The sequence below is a fragment of the Macaca thibetana genome, chromosome 6 (genome assembly GCF_024542745.1).
Source record: "Macaca thibetana thibetana isolate TM-01 chromosome 6, ASM2454274v1, whole genome shotgun sequence".
Classification (NCBI taxonomy): domain Eukaryota; kingdom Metazoa; phylum Chordata; class Mammalia; order Primates; family Cercopithecidae; genus Macaca; species Macaca thibetana.
The window spans coordinates 167,171,916-167,192,387 of record NC_065583.1 but is presented as its reverse complement, the minus strand read 5'-3'; the positions used below and the strand labels follow the sequence as shown (position 1 = coordinate 167,192,387).

General features: G+C 41.7%; 2 protein-coding genes and 1 non-coding gene across 3 annotated transcripts in view; all 3 read left to right on the top strand.

Moving 5' to 3' along the window:
- Positions 1 to 20,472, top strand: part of CCT5 (chaperonin containing TCP1 subunit 5) — a 739,483-nt gene that overhangs the window by 9,181 nt on the left and 709,830 nt on the right. The window lies entirely within an intron of this gene.
- On the top strand, positions 705 to 774 carry LOC126957796 (small nucleolar RNA SNORD123). The gene has a single exon (XR_007726960.1). It is a non-coding gene; the product is annotated as a small nucleolar RNA SNORD123 (small nucleolar RNA).
- Positions 8,868 to 20,472, top strand: part of ROPN1L (rhophilin associated tail protein 1 like) — a 918,600-nt gene continuing 906,995 nt past the window's right edge. Inside the window, exon 1 of the mRNA XM_050794078.1 lies at positions 8,868 to 8,891. The gene's annotated coding sequence lies outside the window, so the exon portion shown is untranslated. The remainder of the gene's footprint in view (positions 8,892 to 20,472) is intronic.

The following is a 20,472-nucleotide window of genomic DNA, read 5'->3' as shown; positions in this document are numbered from 1 at the left end:
GACTGGAGTGCAGTGGCGCGATCTCGGCTCACTGCAAGCTCCGCCTCCCGGGTTCACGCCATTCTCCTGCCTCAGCCTCCTGAATAGCTGGGACTACAGGCACCCGCCACCACTCCGGGCTTTTTTTTTTTTTTTTTTTTTTTTTTTTTTTTTTTTAGTAGAGACAGGGTTTCACCAGGTTGGCCAGGATGGTCTGGATCTCCTGACCTCGTGACCTGCCCGCCTCGGCCTCCCAGAGTGCTGGGATTACAGGCGTAAGCCACCACACCCGGCCAACATGGGGAAAGTTCTTTACCTTTTCTCAGCTACAGTCTCTTCATCAGGAGCTTAGACACACCAGCCTGGCAGGGGGATGTCAGTTGTCTGCTTGAAAGGAGAAAGACAGTAATCTGTGTAAAATACTCACCCAGCCCCCAACATATAAGCAGGCTTTCCATAAACAAAGTCATTTTGAAGTATATACAAGTATTTCTTTTTTCTAAACGAAATTTTTCTTTTTTTTTTCTTTGTAAAGGTCTTGCTTGCTAGAAAGCTATCTGCATTACGCTGCTTCTCATCACATAAAACTAAGGATGATCATTTTTAAACAAACAAACAAAAATATTTAGTTCTCTTCTTTTCAAAATAAAATACAGCTTTCCCTAAACTGTTTTAGGTGAGCCATGCACACAATGTGAAAGAGTGAGGAAACCAACAAAACACTTGGTGAAAATGATGAATTCTGGGGCGCTGATTCATGTGACTTGAAAAACGCCATCCATTTCCTGATTCACCTCACTTCTGTTTGGAACTATGAAAGATCACTTACGTTTCTGTACTAATTGACCAATTTTGTCTTGTCTTTACTTCCCTCCCTAGTGCTTGAATTTCAGCCACATCCCTAAGCTGCCATCTCAGACCAGAGGAACAGGGAGGGGGCTTTCTGGAAAGAACATCACCTGGAAGAAATCAGGACATGACTGTGGGCCATGAGTGACCTTCAAGGAAAGCCAGGTATCTGTGGTATTTAAGATGTGGTAAGATTGTATTAAAATTATAGAAAAAACCTCAATCCAGAAATCGTGGCCTCTTGACATTTACATCTTAACTGGATTTTCCTGCCAATGAGACACATTACAATCATCCTCCATGAGTGTTCTCTTTTTACCTGTCTTCATTCTTTTAGATCTGTGACATTTAAGAACTGAAGAAACGAAAAGATTGTCTGATCAGTCCCATCGGTCTTTTTCCTAATGCTAAACATTGATACAAAGATGTGAAGTTTGATGTCTCACTAAGACTGCCTAGTGCTGCTTTATTGCTCACCTACTTCAAAGTATTGGGAAAACATGATTATGGGTACAGGTGAGGCTGGGTTGCACCCAAACAGGTTTCTTTTGTCAGATTCTTTTGATGGATTAGGAGTCTACAAGTGGGGAGATTTAAGGGAAATAGCCCCTACACTTGCATTTTCTTTAAGTCTTTAGGGTTCTCTTACCCTGAGAAACACGCATTCCTCTTTAGTGTAGCAGCCCACTCTATTGGCAAAGTTAAGCAGACTAGTTTTATTTAAAAAGAGCCACCCAGAACCTTAGACAGATAGAAAATACTTGAGGCACAGATGAGAGTGAGCACAAATGTGCATAGCACGTGCAGTTTCCTGGCCCTTAAACTGAAGGGCCACGTCAGTCTGCTCCTCCAGGCACAGCCTGGGACCCCATCATGTGCCCGGCTCTGCAGTCTGAGCTTCTACTCAAGTCCACCAAGGCCTGCCTCACACAGCCCATGTCTGGTCAGAGGGTTGCACTTTGCCACTGCCATATGTTCCCAGAGGTTGGCACAGCATGACCTGGACCTCACCTAACCCAGGCAAACTCGGCTCATCTTTGAGCTCTCTGGAACCCGTTTCTCACGGAAGAACCACATTTCCGCACCTCACAGCCACGTTCAAGGAAGCAGCCTGGGTAAAGCAATGACTCAAGGATACAACAAGCAGACCACACAATTAACAAGACGTGCTGCCTCGCAGGAGCAGCTGGGGGAGGGTAGGTGTCGTTTTCCCTGTTTATTTTTTTTCTTAAGAAGAGTTTACTGATTCTTCTTTCAGTACGGGCCTTTTAATAAGATACTGTGCTTTACTTCAGCTATGTGTGCAGAAAATTAAAGGATTCTAGAAGTCTGAAAGTGTTTTGCCTTGTCCTCTTGGTTAAATTTCTGGCTATATTGTCTAGCAACTCAATTTGCTTAAACAAAATTGGTGTGTCGAAAAAGCCCAAGTCATCTTTTATAAGTATGGTCTGGGGAGAAGAAAAAGAAAATGCTAAGTTTAAAAGATTTTTGGACTATCTGAAGAAAATACAGATAGCTTGTGGCATGGAGATAAAGCCTCGGGATGGTTTCCAGGCTGTTATTTTCTGACATTGAGTCTTGTATATATCTTGAATGTCTATAAGCAAAGAATGGCTATACATTTTTTTTAAAAGATATGTTTTATACTTATTAATCAATGTCCTCTCTGTTCCTCTGCCTTTGAAAATAGAGCTTTGGGGAAAAATAAGTACCTTTGGAAATATGTTTTCAAAAATAATATTCATCCTGCTTAGATTTAGAAGCACAGATTGCTCTGCCTTAGTTTATTTCATTATTTACCAGAGAGATTAACTCAAAATAACCTTGAGTTAATGAAAAGATGGTTTATTAAGTGAAATTAAATCCAAAAGTAAAATGTCTCCTGAAGCAAATCCGTAGAAAGAAGAGCCATCAAGGATCCAGTGGGCCCTCCATCAAGTGCTGTTTCAGACCCTCCTTTCCATTCCAGTCTCGTTGCCATAATTCACAGTGTCAGTGTCTCTCACCCAAAATACCAACACCTCCTCTTATTGTCTCCCTGACTCCAGTTCCAGTGATCATTCCCCAGTCAGCAGCATCACACCCACCCCTCACACACACATCGTTATCATCATTACCCTTAATAACACAGACCTGATTTTATTTGAATTGGAAACCACTTGGCTTTAAAAAAAAATCTCCCTTGCAGCTAGGTGAGGCCATAGAACTCAGCCATAACCCATAAGATGTAAGTGGAGTAGGATTCTAAGACAGGCTTTGTAAAAGGGAGCAGACAACTAAATGGACATGATCTTTCCTGTCCTTCTCTCCTAGGTCTGGATTCCCACCTGGAAGTTGATTGTGATGGTGGAAATACCAGGCACTTGTCGGGTGCGACGGCTCATGCCTGTAATCCCAGCACTTTGGGAGGTCGAGGTGGGTAGATCACCTGAGGTCAGGAGTTTGGGACCAGCCTGACCAACATGGTGAAACCCCATCTCTACTAAAAATACAAAAAGTAGCCAGGCATGGTGACACGCACCTGTAGTCCTAGCTGCTCGGGAGGCTGAGGCAGGAGAATCTCTTGAACCAGGGAGGAGGAGGTTGCAATGAGCCAAGATCATGCCACTGCACTCCAGCCTGGGTGACAGAGGGAGACTCTGTCCCAAAACAAACAAACAAAAAATGAAATGCCAGGCACCAGTTTAGACTCTTTAGGATATAAGTTATGAGCCAAGGATAATGGTGTAAAAAGTAGCCTAAATCCCTTGTGACTCCATAGAGCCCCTGCCTCAGCCCTGAATTACCTAACCCCAGACTTCATGACCTGAGAAAGAAAGAACTTTCTGTTTTGCTTTAGCCATCATTGTTTCTGTTCTGTTTTTAGCAGGAGAATGTGATTCCTTACTGATAGAGGGAATTCAGTTCCTCCAGGTCTGGCAGCCCTGAAGCTTCATCCCTCAACATTGCGGCCTATGCAGCCAGTGCCCCTCCCCCTTTCTCCCACCCGGCTTTCCCATCTGCAACCAAGCTTGTTGCACACCATGTGCCAGACGTACGGCTGCACATTCAAAAGAGAATGAAAAGACACACAGAGGCGATCCCTGCCCTTTCAGAAGTTACAGCTTACCGAGTTACAGCTTACTGAGTTATGGAACCCACAAGTATGTAATTCTAAACCCTGATACATGCTATGAAGGACAAATACATGGGTGTCTGGTTTAGTCTGGGGAATGGGAGAGGCATCACTGAAAAAGTAGCATTTGAGATGAGAGTTGAAGGAAGAGTAGAGACCAGCAAGAAAGTGGGAAAGATAAAGGATGAGAATAAGACTCCAGAAAAGGGTGGAAATGGTGATTAACTTTGGAATTTAATTCAAACACACTTGTTAAAGTATCGAGGATAGTAATAGTAATTGCAAATGAATAGCAATAGATACTGTCATAGTCCATTTCAGGCTGCTATAACAAAACGCCTTAATTCTCAGTAACATCTAAACAATAGCAATTTATTTATCACAGTTCTGGAGGCTGGAAAGTTCAAGATCAAGGCACCAGCAGGTGAAGGCAGAGTCTCTGCTTCCAAGATGGTGCCTCGTTTCTGCGTCCTCTGGAGGAGAGGAACACTGTGTCCACACATGGCTGAAGAGCTGGATGGAGAAAAGGGCCCAGCTAATTCCCTCCAGCCCTTTTACAAGCCGCTAATCCCACTTACGAGATCACAGCCCTTACAGCCTAATCACCTCCGAAAGGCCCCACCTCTTAATACTGTTGGATTGAGAATTAACTTTCAACATGAATTTTTGGGAGGATACAGTCAAACCATAGCATTCTTCCCCTGCCCCCTCGAAATTCATGTCCTCATATACAAAATTCATCCCAAAATTGATAACTTATTGCCAAAATTCTTAACGTGTTCCAGCATTAACTTTAAAGTCTTAAGTCCAAGGTCTCATTTAAACATGATCTATATCAGATACAGCTGAGACTGAAGGTACAATTCATCCTAAGGCAAACTCCTCCAGCTCTGAGCCTATGAAATCAAACAAGTGATGTGCTTCCAAAATACGGTAGTGGTACAGGCATAGGATAACATTCCCATTCAGGAAGGGAGAAATGGGCAAGAAGAAAGTGTCACAGGCCCCATGGAAGTCCAAAACCCAACAAGGCAAACTGTTAAATCTTGAGGTTTGAGAATGGTCTTTTTTGAGTCCATGTTCATCCGTACACACTGGGGCAAGGGTTGGACATCCAAGGGTCCAACCAGCCCTACCCCCATGGCTTTGCTGGGCACAGCCCATGCTGTAGCTCTCACAAGTTGGAGTCTAGTGCCTGTAGCTCTCCTAGGCTGGCATTGCACACTGGTGGCTCTACCAGTTTGGGATCTCGGGGGCAACCCTGACCCCACAGCTCTGCTGGTCATTACCCTAGTAGGCACCCTCTGCACCTATCTCACCTTTGGGACAGTGCTCTGGGCTCTGGGCTCTGGGCTCTCCAAGACATCTTTTGAAATCTACATGGAGATAGCCATGACTCCACAGCTCATACACTCTATATAAATGCAGAGTTGGCACTTCAAGAATGTCACCAAGGCTTATTACTTGTACCTTTCAGAAGGGTGGCCCAAGCCACATCTGAGCCCACTTGAGCCCCAGCTGGAGCAGCTAAAAAGCACTGTGTTAGAATGCAGGGAACAAATATCTGAGGAGGCCGCAGGCAGTGAGCCCTGAGGTGCCACAGGTGCCCTGGGCCCCTCCCTTGAAACCTTTCTGACTTGAAGGCCCTGGTACTCTGGGATCATGATGGGAGCGGCAGCCTCAAAGATTGAAATGCCTCTGGAATCATTCTTCTATTATCCGGATAAATAGCGTCTGGCTTCCTTATAGCCACACTAATATCATATCAAACGTTATGTTTGCTTAGCCATGCCCTTGGTATTCTCTGAATATTCATTTGCAATTACTATTCAGAGGGCTGAGCATGCCCTTTGAACCTTTACAATCTGGAAAGACTGAAAATTTTCCATATCTTTAAGTTCTACTTCCCTTTTTATTGTAAATTCATTTTTAATTCATTTCTCTTCTCTTGCATTTTATGATAAACAGTCAAGAAAAGCCATGTAGTACCTTGAACACTTTGCTTAGAGATTTCTTTCACCAAATATCCTAGTATATCACTCTTAAATTCTGCCCTCCACGGAGCACTAGAATGCAGACACAATTCAGCCAAGTTCTTTGCCACTTTATAACAAAGATAGCCTTTCCTCCAGTTTCCAGAACATTTCCATCTGACACCTCACCAAAATGACCTTTAGCATCCATATTTCTACTAACATTTTGATTACAATCTTTTACATAATCTCCAAGAAGACTGAGGCTCTGTCTATAACTCTTCTTCTGAGCCTTTACCTTTGACAGTCCATTTATGGAAATCTAGGCTTTTTCTAGCCTACTTTGCCAAACTCAGCCTCTACCCATTACCCAGTTCCAAAGTTGCTTCCACATTTTCAGGTATTCACTACAGCAGCACCCCACTACTCATTACCAATTTCTGTTTTAGTTCATTCCAGGTTGCTATAACAAAAACCTTAAGCTGGTTACTTTATAAATAATAGAAATATATTTCTCATGGTTCTGAAGACTGAGAAGTCCAAGATCAAATCACCAGTAGGTTCAGTATCTGGTCATTGCTTCCAAGGCAAAATTAATCCTTATTTTATTATCAGCATTCCAGTGAATAGAAGAATCATAGGCCAAATACTAACAAATTCAGGGATGTTTTATCATTAGAAAATATGCTAATATAAATCACCTCATCAACAAATTTTAAAAAAACCATATGATTATTTCAATAGCTGCAGAATATGTTTTGATAAAATTAAACATGTGTTTGTCATTCAAAAAAAAAAAAAACCTCTTAGCTAACTAGTAATAGAAGGGAATTTACCTAAATTGACAGACTATCTACCAAAAAAAAAAAAAAAATCAACAAAAAACTTGTTATTTAGTGGTGAAAAGTCTTAGGCATTCAATTGAAAGAGAAGATCAAGACAACCTGTACTTTCAGTCACTGTTGTTGAAGAGAAATATCTGTAAGGACAAATCAAATCGCCTTATGGATATTTCTCTTCAACATCTAAACAGTGATTGAAAAGGGAAAAGTTAACTTTTAATTTCAGATGATATAATTGTATCTAATAAAAACACTTAGGAAAATCTGCATATCAACAATTAGAATAAAGAGAAAGTTCTATTAAGTTCTGAAAGACTTTTGTGAAAAAATTATAAAGCTAAATTTAAATCCTAAAGAAGAACAAAATAAATGTATGCTATTCCACATTGATGTATTGGAAGATTCAGTATATAATACCTTGAATATAAAATATTCATACAGAAATATCCATGCTACCCAAATTTATCCTTCAATACAATGTATATCTCATCAAAATCTCAACTGGCTTTTTACAAAACCTAACATCCTAAAGTTTATAAGCAAAGCAAACACAAATTTCCATAAGTGATTAAGGAATGTCTGTAGATTAGGAACAAGGTTGATAAGCATCATATCAATATTGTTCATAGGGCTATAGAAATTAAGACATGGAGATATTGACCCAGGGACAGACATAGAGAATAATAAACAAATCCTATAAACAGACCCACATAGACCCCCTCTTGAGTGACATGTGACAAAAGAGGTATGGTGGCTCTCTGGGGAAAAAAGGTACTCAATAGATGGGCCTAAGACAATTGACTACTCATATGTAAAAACAGTGAATTAGTACCCCCCCTCTTAAGCTATTTATAGAACAACTTCGAATTAGTTTAAAGCAAAGTGAGAAACAAAACATTACTTACGAAAACCTACAAGACACTATCTGTATGACCACTGGATGGGAAAGCAGTTCTTAAAACAAGATACAAAGACTAGCCATAAAGAAAAAGAAATCAATACAGTAAACAACATTAAAGTTTAGAACTTCCATATGATGATATACAACTTAAAAACAAGCCATAGCCTAGGGGAATTTTCAGTGCATACAAATGACAAAAGATGGTAGGCAAAATATATTTTCAAAGTCCTACCAATCCATTGGAAAAGGACAAAGCAAAAACTGTACAAATGAAACAAGAAGCTCAATGGCCAATAAGTATAACAACACAAGCTCCCCAATAATCATGGAAAGTCAGTTAAAACCAGGATGCATCATTTCATACCAATCAGAGCAGCAATAATGAAAAAAATCTGACAATACCAGCTGTTATCAGATGTTGGCAATGGAACCTTTAGAGGTGTAAGTTGGTACAATCACTTGGGAAGGCACTGTGGCCACTCTTGCAATGTCTAAAATGTACATTCCATGCAGTGCAGTTGACAAGGTTGCAGAAGGAACATGTAGTATACTGCCAGTTTATATAAAGTATGTAAACCAAAAAATCAGATCTATATTTTATGGATACATGCACAGTAGTAAAATAGCACAGAAATGATAAATAATAAATTCAGTAATATGGCAAGGGAGGGAAAAGGGAGATTGTGCAAAGATCATCAAAGGCCACCAACTTTATCTTTGATTCTGTTTTCCACTAAAATGGAAAAAAAAATGCAGCAAATAATGAAAAATGTTAAGATCAGACAGAGATGCTTTGGTGGGTGTTCATTAGATTATTATCCTTTTCTGTATGCTCAGAAGATTTCATAATTCAATAGAGAGGGTTAATAGGAAGGAAGAAAGTGCAGACAGGAGGTGGAAACTCATTAGAACAGTTTTGTCCTGAAGAGAAACAAACTGGTAGCAGGTGGACCTGTGCACATAGGGTTATATTCCACAGTGGGTCATTGGAAGCATGTTTATATGTTGGTTGAGATAACTCCATGTACAGTGAGAAAGTGTCTACATAATAGAGAAATAAGATAACTCCCGGAACGAAGGCTTTGGAAAGGTAAGAGTTCACAGGAGTTCGTTTGGAGACAGTAGAGCCCCCGCCTTGAATGGTCGTTGGAGTAGGAACCAGGGAGACCAGGTAGAGGTAGAAATGGATTCTTCAGTGGTGCAAATTGTTCGAGGGCTTGCTGCCCTGGGGGCTTATGTTTTAGTAATGAAGTATGAGGCTAGATTTGGGTGGGGAGTAGGGAAAAGACATGAATGTTAGAAAAGAGAAGAGAAACTATGAAATGGACATCTTGGAAATCAGGCAAACAAACTTACTGGGAACGTGTACTGGAATGTCATGCGGTGTTGGATGACCAGTCAAGGCTCATGGTAATCACCCTAAAGTGAACCCCATCAGCATATTTGTGGGATTTTCTCGAGGAACATTCGGTAGCTCAGGCACCGGTGTGGATAACATGGATGATTGATTCCAACCAGGAGGTGGCATCCCCACACAAACCGGAGAGAGGAACAGAAAAGTCGAGGATGTCTGCAGGGAGGCGACTTTAAGGATGGTCACACAATGTAAGCTAACAAGGAGGACACAGGGAGAAAAAGGATCATAGTTTCAACAGACTGGAGGACTAGATGAGGTCCAGAATCCGAATGTTTACTTATGGTCCAAGATGTGTTCATGATAGTAGGGGCTGCAGTGGAATTACTGTTGTTAGAGGAGAGGACAGATGGCCAGCCTCCTAGAGGTGTAATCAGTATAGATGTTTAAGTCAGCAAAAAGAAACTTCAGTGAACAAAGCAATGTGACACAGGACGTTCAACAGACAACAGCCACAAGTAAAATCACTTTATAGATGTTGAAAATGTGGTCCAGAGAGTGAATCTCTACAAAGTAAATCCCAAACTAATAACCGAAAGAGCCTGTGAGTATTTGACTCCAAGCTCCCTTCTCTTTCTAGTACCAAACTGCTTATACAAGTTTCAACACAGTAAACTTTAACAGTTATACAATGGAATTTTATCTGAATCTCCAATAACTCCCCTCAAAGGAGCTGAGGATGACCCTTAACCAGTATGACTAATCAGAAATATCTGGGGAATTTTTTCAACATACACAAGCCAAGGCTGACGCTATACATAGTGAATCAGTCTCCAAGGGGTAGGGTCCAGGCCTGTGGTTTCAGAAACGTTTCCCAGGTACATCTGATGCACAGCCTGTTCAAGAACCAGTGGACTTCAGATTATTTTCAGTACCAAACCTCACCTGTTTTTAAAGCACAGATCATTCCGATAGTCCTGAGAAACAACTGGACCAAGAGAACAAACAAAGACTTTGGTGCCCAGTTGTGTTTATCTGGCCATCTCTAAGGTTCTAGAATTATTGTTTTGCATGCACTATATAGCAACTCATTCCATCCTGGACTGTATTGAGAAACATGTTTTCTATTCTGTATCTTATGTAATCACAAAAGAGTCTTAGTGTTTGCTTATTGTGCTCAAAGATTCACTTTTATCAATTTATTGATGAAATATCCGCTTTTACCAATTTATTTCTATAAAGTGTTTTGCTTATCAGTAATGTCCTCTGCAAAATTCTCATTGCCAGATGTATTACTTTAGGGACTACGTAAATTATGGTGGTCTCTGTCTCACTCACACACACACCTTTTCTCTTCTGCTAGGATCAGCTTTCACAGCTGTGTGCATGGGGGAAGGGGCCTCTCTGGGATATGAACTGAGGAAGGACGCCCCAGTGACCTTTGTTTCCTCTCTCCTACCCCAACTTTCCAGCTCAATCAGCACAGACGTGATTATGTAATCATGCCAATATAAGAGCTACGATTATGTTTACTTCACCCTTCCCCTACCTGTAGGAGATAATACCATTTCAGCTCACCCAGGGAAATATATCAGAATTTTGGCCAACTGCAGAAATGGCCTATATAAATACACTGCTCCCAGAAAATTCTGCCACACCTTCCAGCCTCTGCCAACTCAAACACTGAGTGAGCTGGATTGCCTTCTATTTCATCCCCTGGAGCGTCATGGGGTGGAGTGTGTGGACGTAATGTCAGATTCATCCCTATGTGTGACAGCATCAATGAAGTTATAAATATCTAAGGCTTGTGGCATTCCCTAGCGAAGTGTCTCACAATATGCCTTTCATATGTCAATAACTAACAGGTTTTGGGGATTTCCTGCTTGCCCGGCTCTAGTCTGAGGTTTAAAGTATTAACTTACTGAACTCTCAAATTAACTGTGCTGGGGAATGTTATTACGCCCACTTTATGGATAAGAACACTGAGGCGCGGAGAGGTTGAGTAACCTCCCCCACGATGAAACAGCTAGGAGGCATAATTGGGAGTCAGATGGTGGCATTGCTGACTTCAGAGACTGGCTCTTCCCCAACACCTCCATGGCACACGAGGGCCAGGGTTGGCAAACTCTTCCCGTAAAAGGTCAGAGAGCAAATTTGTTAGGCTTCGTGAGCCATACAGTTTCTGTTGCAACTCTAGACAATATGTCAGTGAATTGTGTTCCAATAACAATGTATTTACAAAAACAGACCAGATTTGGCCTCCAGGTCATAGTTGCTGATCCCTGCTCTAGCCCAGTGGTTCTCAATTTGAGCATGCTTTAAAATCATCAGAAGGGCTTTCGAAAATCAGACCGGTGCCCAGCAACATCCTGAGTTTCTGATTCAGTGGGCTTTGGATGGGGCCCACACTTGGCATCTTTAGCCGTTCCCAAGTGATGCTAATGCTGTGGGTCTAGGAACCACCCTTTGAGAACCACTGCCTAAAGGAACTTTAACAAACACAGTCTGCAGGTTATCTTCTGAAAGCACGTCAACGTTCATGTAAAATCTTACCATTCCTCTAAGTCTTGATGACTTAGAGACTCCTTTGTCTTGCAGTCTCTGGACAAAGACCATGTTTTATCTTCTTGGTATTCACAGTGTCTGAGATGGTGACTTCTGTGTCCTAGGTACTCAAAAATGGTTGCTTGTGGAATGAAACTTAAAGGAATGACAGTAATGCTATGTTAGGTTGTTCCCGTTAATTTTAAAATGTGACGAAAATACTCAGGATTGGAGTAAATCGCTTTAACTCAGAGAATGACATTACCTAAGCTAGGCAACTTGTTTCTATGGTACAGTAAGTCATTTTTCCCAGTTTACTCATTTAAAGAAAATATACACCTTAAGATAGTCCTGAGTTTTGCCCAAGTCACATTAAATGTAGCCTGCCCCAAGTTATGATCCTATATAAGAAGCAGCTCTTGCTTGTCAAGATATTGTTCCTTAGGGATGAAGGACAAAAGAAGTTGTAGGTTATGGGATTTTGCAGAAGGCATTACCAGTCCCAGCAAAACCAGTTCTTACAAAAAGATTGGGATCAGGCTGACTGGACACACCTAGATATAACTTGAGCAGAGGATACCTGCCAGGACTGATTTCCCCCTTGGGTAAACAGCCAGATGCAAGGCAATGTGCAGGCCATTTAAAATCTCAGTGCTGTGACCAAACCAGAGCCTCGTGGTTCACTTTATTTAGAAAAACAGGTGGGAAATTAAAAATCCTCCAAATTATTTTGAATTGGAAAAAGAAAACCTCATTTGGTTTCAAAGCATTTTTTTTTTTCACTTTTCCTAACTCTGAGAAAATGTGAACACTGTAGCAGATTAAAAAGACTGCTCGCTGCCTTCCATATACACAAATCAGGGCTTTCCTGCGTCCAAATGTTAATTTGAACTGACAAAACACTCTCGGCACTTTAATTTTATTTCATAACGAAAAGGCAAACTTAACTTCTAAGCATTTTTATTCCAAGTTTAATGGCTTACATTCCCAGGGTCAGCAAGCAGATGGAGTTGGAGATGAGAATGTATAATTGCAGATTATGAAACAGCAAAATTAATATTACTTTGTTAATGTCAAGATAGGATTTGAGAGCTAGAAGGGATTTTCAAGATCATTGATCCTAAACCTCATCATACAGATGAAGACACTGAGGCTGAAGTGATTATGTGTCCTTCACATAACTGGCTTTGCAGAGCCAGTTGGGGATGGAGCTACATCTGCTGCCTGGTCTCCTGGCAATTAGGCCAGTCCTCCCACTGCAGTACACCACTATCCTCATCAATTCCTTACAGGAAAGAGGCTCTTATCTATCCTTCACTGCTTTACCTTTCAGTGTAGAAGTGTGTGTGTGTGTGTGTGTGTGTGAAATAAATGAGGAGGAGGGGGAGGGGGAGGGGGACGAGGAGGAGGAGAGGAAGAAGGAGAAGGAAAAGCGAAGAGCCAGAACTGTTGGAGTGCAACCACTTGCAAATTTCCCAGGGACCTAGCTCCTTCCGTCTGTGACTCTGCCATTCTCAGTGGGCTGCCCACATCATCATGGTCCATGGTTAACCATCACCTTGAAAATTCCAGCCAGGAGGGAGGAGAGAAAGAAGTGGAGTGCATACTCTTCCCCCTACAAATGTGCCCTGAATGGCACACATGCATTTCCTTGGCCAGAACTTACTTGCATGGACAGACCTAGATTGTGGGTCACCATGCGCCCAGCTAAACATAGTATATAGTATTATATCCAAAAGAAACAATGGTCACTGAGGGCTATCTAGAGGTTTCTTAGTTGACTCGCTGGCCATCCAATATCTGTGCTTACCTTTCATCTCACATAAAGAACACACATGGGAGCAAGATGGCCGAATAGGAGCAGCTCCAGTCTCCAACTCCCAGAGCGAGCGACACAGAAGTCCGGTGATTTCTGCATTTTCAACGGAGGTACTGGGTTCATCTCACTGGGGAGTGCCGGACGATCGGTGCTGGTCAGCTGCTGCAGCCCGACCAGCGAGAGCTGAAGCAGGGCGAGGCATTGCCTCACCTGGGAAGCGCAAGGGGGAAGGGAGTCTCTTTTCCTAGCCAGGGGAACTGAGACACACAACACCTGGAAAATCGGGTAACTCCTACCCCAATACTGCGCTTTAAGCAAACAGGCACACCTGGAGATCATATCCCACACCTGGCCAGGAGGGTCCCACACCCACGGAGCCTCCCTCATTGCTAGCGCAGCAGTCTGTGATCTACCGGCAAGGCAGCAGCGAGGCTGGGGGAGGGGCGCCCGCCATTGCTGAGGCTTAAGTAGGTAAACAAAGCTGCTGGGAAGCTCGAACTGGGTGGAGCTCACAGCAGCTCAAGGAAACCTGCCTGTCTCTGTAGACTCCACCTCTGGAAACAGGGCACAGTAAACTAAACAAACGCAGCAGACATCTGCAGACGCAAACGACTCTGTCTGACAGCTTTGAAGAGAGCAGTGAATCTCCCAACACGGAGGTTGAGATCTGAGAAGGGACAGACTCCCTGCTCAAGTGGGTCCCTGACCCCTGAGTAGCCTAACTGGGAGACATCCCCCACTAGGGGCAGTCTGACACCCCACACCTCACAGGGAGGAGTACACCCCTGAGAGGAAGCTTCCAAAGCAAGAATCAGACAGGTACACTCGCTGTTCAGAAATATTCTATCTTCTGCAGCCTCTGCTGCTGATACCCAGGCAAACAGGGTCTGGAGTGGACCTCAAGCAATCTCCAACAGACCTACAGCTGAGGGTCCTGACTGTTAGAAGGAAAACTATCAAACAGGAAGGACACCTACACCAAAACCCCATCAGTACACCACCATCATCAAAGACCAGAGGCAGATAAAACCACAAAGATGGGGAAAAAGCAGGGCAGAAAAGCTGGAAATTCAAAAAATAAGAGCGCATCTCCCCCGGCAAAGGAGCGCAGCTCATCGCCAGCAACGGATCAAAGCTGGACGGAGAATGACTTTGACGAGATGAGAGAAGAAGGCTTCAGTGCATCAAATTTCTCAGAGCTAAAGGAGGAATTACGTACCCAGCGCAAAGAAACTAAAAATCTTGAAAAAAAAGTGGAAGAATTGATGGCTAGAGTAATTAATGCAGAGAAGGTCCTAAACGAAATGAAAGAGATGAAAACCATGACACGAGAAATACGTGACAAATGCACAAGCTTCAGTAACCGACTCGATCAACTGGAAGAAAGAGTATCAGCGATTGAGGATCAAATGAAGGAAATGAAGCGAGAAGAGAAACCAAAAGAAAAAAGAAGAAAAAGAAATGAACAAAGCCTGCAAGAAGTATGGGATTATGTAAAAAGACCAAATCTACGTCTGATTGGGGTGCCTGAAAGTGAGGGGGAAAATGGAACCAAGTTGGAAAACACTCTTCAGGATATCATCCAGGAGAACTTCCCCAACCTAGTAGGGCAGGCCAACATTCAAATCCAGGAAATACAGAGAACGCCACAAAGATACTCCTCGAGAAGAGCAACTCCAAGACACATAATTGCCAGATTCACCAAAGTTGAAATGAAGGAAAAAATCTTAAGGGCAGCCAGAGAGAAAGGTCGGGTTACCCACAAAGGGAAGCCCATCAGACTAACAGCAGATCTCTCAGCAGAAACTCTACAAGCCAGAAGAGAGTGGGGGCCAATATTCAACGTTCTTAAAGAAAAGAATTTTCAACCCAGAATTTCATATCCAGCCAAACTAAGTTTCATAAGTGAAGGAGAAATAAAATCCTTTACAGATAAGCAAATGCTTAGAGATTTTGTCACCACTAGGCCTGCCTTACAAGAGACCCTGAAGGAAGCACTCAACATGGAAAGGAACAACCGGTACCAGCCATTGCAAAAACATGCCAAAATGTAAAGACCATTGAGGCTAGGAAGAAATGGCATCAACTAATGAGCAAAATAACCAGTTAATATCATAATGGCAGGATCAAGTTCACACATAACAATATTAACCTTAAATGTAAATGGACTAAATGCTCCAATTAAAAGACACAGACTGGCAAACTGGATAAAGAGTCAAGACCCATCAGTCTGCTGTATTCAGGAGACCCATCTCACACGCAGAGACATACATAGGCTCAAAATAAAGGGATGGAGGAAGATTTACCAAGCAAATGGAGAACAAAAAACAGCAGGGGTTGCAATACTAGTCTCTGATAAAACAGACTTTAAACTATCAAAGATCAAAAGAGACAAAGAAGGCCATTACATAATGGTAAAGGGATCAATTCAACAGGAAGAGCTAACTATCCTAAATATATATGCACCCAATACAGGAGCACCCAGATTCATCAAGCAAGTCCTTAGAGACTTACAAAGAGACTTAGACTCCCATACAATAATAATGGGAGACTTCAACACTCCACTGTCAACATTAGACAGATCAACGAGACAGAAAGTTAACAAGGATATCCAGGAATTGAACTCATCTCTGCAGCAAGCAGACCTAATAGACATCTATAGAACTCTCCACCCCAAATCAACAGAATATACATTCTTCTCAGCACCACATCGTACTTACTCCAAAATTGACCACGTAATTGGAAGTAAAGCACTCCTCAGCAAATGTACAAGAACAGAAATTATAACAAACTGTCTCTCAGACCACAGTGCAATCAAACTAGAACTCAGGACTAAGAAACTCAATCAAAACTGCTCAACTACATGGAAACTGAACAACCTGCTCCTGAATGACTACTGGGTACATAACGAAATGAAGGCAGAAATCAAGATGTTCTTTGAAACCAATGAGAACAAAGATACAACATACCAGAATCTCTGGGACACATTTAAAGCAGTGTGTAGAGGGAAATTTATAGCACTAAATGCCCACAAGAGAAAGCAGGAAAGATCAAAAATTGACACTCTAACATCGCAATTAAAAGAGCTAGAGAAGCAAGAGCAAACACATTCGAAAGCTAGCAGAAGGCAAGAAATAACTAAGATCAGAGCAGAACTGAAGGAGATAGAGACACAAAAAACCCTCCAAAAAATCAATGAATCCAGGAGTTGGTTTTTTGAAAAGATCAACAAAATTGACAGCCCACTAGCCAGACTAATAAAGAAGAAAAGAGAGAAGAATCAAATCGACGCAATTAAAAATGATAAAGGGGATATCACCACCGACCCCACAGAAATACAAACTACCATCAGAGAATACTATAAACACCTCTACGCAAATAAACTGGAAAATCTAGAAGAAATGGATAATTTCCTGGACACTTACACTCTTCCAAGACTAAACCAGGAAGAAGTTGAATCCCTGAATAGACCAATAGCAGGCTCTGAAATTGAGGCAATAATTAATAGCCTACCAACCAAAAAAAGTCCAGGACCAGATGGATTCACAGCTGAATTCTACCAGAGGTACAAGGAGGAGTTGGTACCATTCCTTCTGAAACTATTCCAATCAATAGAAAAAGAGGGAATCCTCCCTAACTCATTTTATGAGGCCAACATCATCCTGATACCAAAGCCTGGCAGAGACACAACAAAAAAAGAGAATTTTAGACCAATATCCCTGATGAACATCGATGCAAAAATCCTCAATAAAATACTGGCAAACCGGATTCAGCAACACATCAAAAAGCTTATCCACCATGATCAAGTGGGCTTCATCCCTGGGATGCAAGGCTGGTTCAACATTCGCAAATCAATAAACATAATCCAGCATATAAACAGAACCAAAGACAAGAACCACATGATTATCTCAATAGATGCAGAAAAGGCTTTTGACAAAATTCAACAGCCCTTCATGCTAAAAACGCTCAATAAATTCGGTATTGATGGAACGTACCTCAAAATAATAAGAGCTATTTATGACAAACCCACAGCCAATATCATACTGAATGGGCAAAAACTGGAAAAATTCCCTTTGAAAACTGGCACAAGACAGGGATGCCCTCTCTAACCACTCCTATTCAACATAGTGTTGGAAGTTCTGGCTAGGGCAATCAGGCAAGAGAAAGAAATCAAGGGTATTCAGTTAGGAAAAGAAGAAGTCAAATTGTCCCTGTTTGCAGATGACATGATTGTATATTTAGAAAACCCCATTGTCTCAGCCCAAAATCTCCTTAAGCTGATAAGCAACTTCAGCAAAGTCTCAGGATACAAAATTAATGTGCAAAAATCACAAGCATTCTTATACACCAGTAACAGACAAACAGAGAGCCAAATCAGGAATGAACTTCCATTCACAATTGCTTCAAAGAGAATCAAATACCTAGGAATCCAACTTACAAGGGATGTAAAGGACCTCTTCAAGGAGAACTACAAACCACTGCTCAGTGAAATAAAAGAGGACACAAACAAATGGAAGAACATACCATGCTCATGGATAGGAAGAATCAATATTGTGAAAATGGCCATACTGCCCAAGGTAATTTATAGATTCAATGCCATCCCCATCAAGCTACCAATGAGTTTCTTCACAGAATTGGAAAAAAACTGCTTTAAAGTTCATATGGAACCAAAAAAGAGCCCGCATCTCCAAGACAATCCTAAGTCAAAAGAACAAAGCTGGAGGCATCACGCTACCTGACTTCAAACTATACTACAAGGCTACAGTAACCAAAACAGCATGGTACTGGTACCAAAACAGAGATATAGACCAATGGAACAGAACAGAGTCCTCAGAAATAATACCACACATCTATAGCCATTTGATCTTTGACAAACCTGAGAGGAACAAGAAATGGGGAAAGGATTCCCTATTTAATAAATGGTGCTGGGAAAATTGGCTAGCCATAAGTAGAAAGCTGAAACTGGTTATACGAAAATTAATTCAAGATGGATTAGAGACTTAAATGTTAGACCTAATACCATAAAAATCCTAGAGGAAAACCTAGGTAGTACCATTCAGGACATAGGCATGGGCAAAGACTTCATGTCTAAAACACCAAAAGCAACGGCAGCAAAAGCCAAAATTGACAAATGGGATCTCATTAAACTAAAGAGCTTCTGCACAGCAAAAGAAACTACCATCAGAGTGAACAGGCAACCTACAGAATGGGAGAAAATTTTTGCAATCTACTCATCTGACAAAGGGCTAATATCCAGAACCTACAAGGAACTCAAACAAATTTACAAGAAAAAAACAAACAACCCCATCAAAAAGTGGGCAAAGGATATGAACAGACATTTCTCAAAAGAAGACATTCATACAGCCAACAGACACATGAAAAAATGCTCATCATCACTGGCCATCAGAGAAATGCAAATCAAAACCACAATGAGATACCATCTCACACCAGTTAGAATGGCAATCATTAAAAAGTCAGGAAACAACAGGTGCTGGAGAGGATGTGGAGAAATAGGAACACTTTTACACTGTTGGTGGGATTGTAAACTAGTTCAACCATTATGGAAAACAGTATGGCGATTCCTCAAGGATCTAGAACTAGATGTACCATATGACCCAGCCATCCCATTACTGGGAATATACCCAAAGGATTATAAATTATGCTGCTATAAAGACACATGCACACGTATGTTTATTGCAGCACTATTCACAATAGCAAAGACTTGGAATCAACCCAAATGTCCATCAGTGACAGATTGGATTAAGAAAATGTGGCACATATACACCATGGAATACTATGCAGCCATAAAAAAGGATGAGTTTGAGTCCTTTGTAGGGACTTGGATACAGCTGGAATCCATCATTCTTAGCAAACTATCACAAGAACAGAAAACCAAACACCGCATGTTCTCACTCATAGGTGGGAACTGAACAATGAGATTACTTGGACTCAGGAAGGGGAACATCACACACCGGGGCCTATCATGGGGAGGGGGGAGGGGGGAGGGATTGCATTGGGAGTTATACCTGATGTAAAGGACGAGTTGATGGGTGTAGCACAGCAACATGGCACAAGTATACATATGTAACAAACCTGCACGTTATGCACATGTACCCTACAACTTAAAGTATAATAATAATAAATAAATAAATAAATAAATAAATAAATAAATAAATAAAAAAGATTTTACTGTGATACAAAAAAAAAAAAAAAAAAAAAAAAACACACGTATCCTCGACCTAATGGAGGCAGTCTGTGTATGTCTTATTGCTACTGCTTTCACCTTCAAGTTCATGATCTGTACCTAACACACAGTGTTATCCACTAAGTCCAGGCTTCCTCCTCTCAGTTGAACAACTGTAAACTAAAAGACAAGTTTTCTGTGCACCCATTGGATCCAATATAGAATGGTAGAGTAGGAACAGAAACTTCAGTGGCAGACAAATGGCAGTGGTGGATCCCTGCTAATGAATGCATGCTTCCCAAGAGCCACTGCTGTGAGACTGAAGTCACTCCATCTGGTATCCCCTGGGAAACTCTCTGGAAGGAGATCACTAGGAGTGTGTGGGAGGGGGTATTAGTTCATTTTCACACTGTATAAAGATACTACCTGAGACTGGGAAATTTATAAACAAAAGAGGTTTAATTGACTCACAGTTCCTCATGGCTGGGGAGGCCTCAGGAAACTTACAATCATGGTGGAAAGCAAAAGCAAAGCAAAACACGTCTTACATGACAGCAGGAGAAAGAGCGCATGCAGGGCAAACTGCCAGACACTTATCAAACAACCGGATCTCATGAGGACTCCCTCACTATCATCAGAACAGCATGGAGGAAACTGCCCCCATGAGCCAATCACGTTCCACCAGGTCCCTCCCTCAACACATGGGGATTACAATTCTAGATGAGATTTGAATGAGCACAGAGAGCCAAGTCATATCAGAGTGCATTGCTCTGGTTCAGCTGGGGCACACACAGCCTTTGCCACTCACCCCCAGCAGGGTGGCCTGAGTCACCAATCAAGCTTGTCTGGTGGCTTCTTTGGCAACACAATTTCCTCAAAAACTTAGCAGGCAACTGTCATTTAAACCTGAAG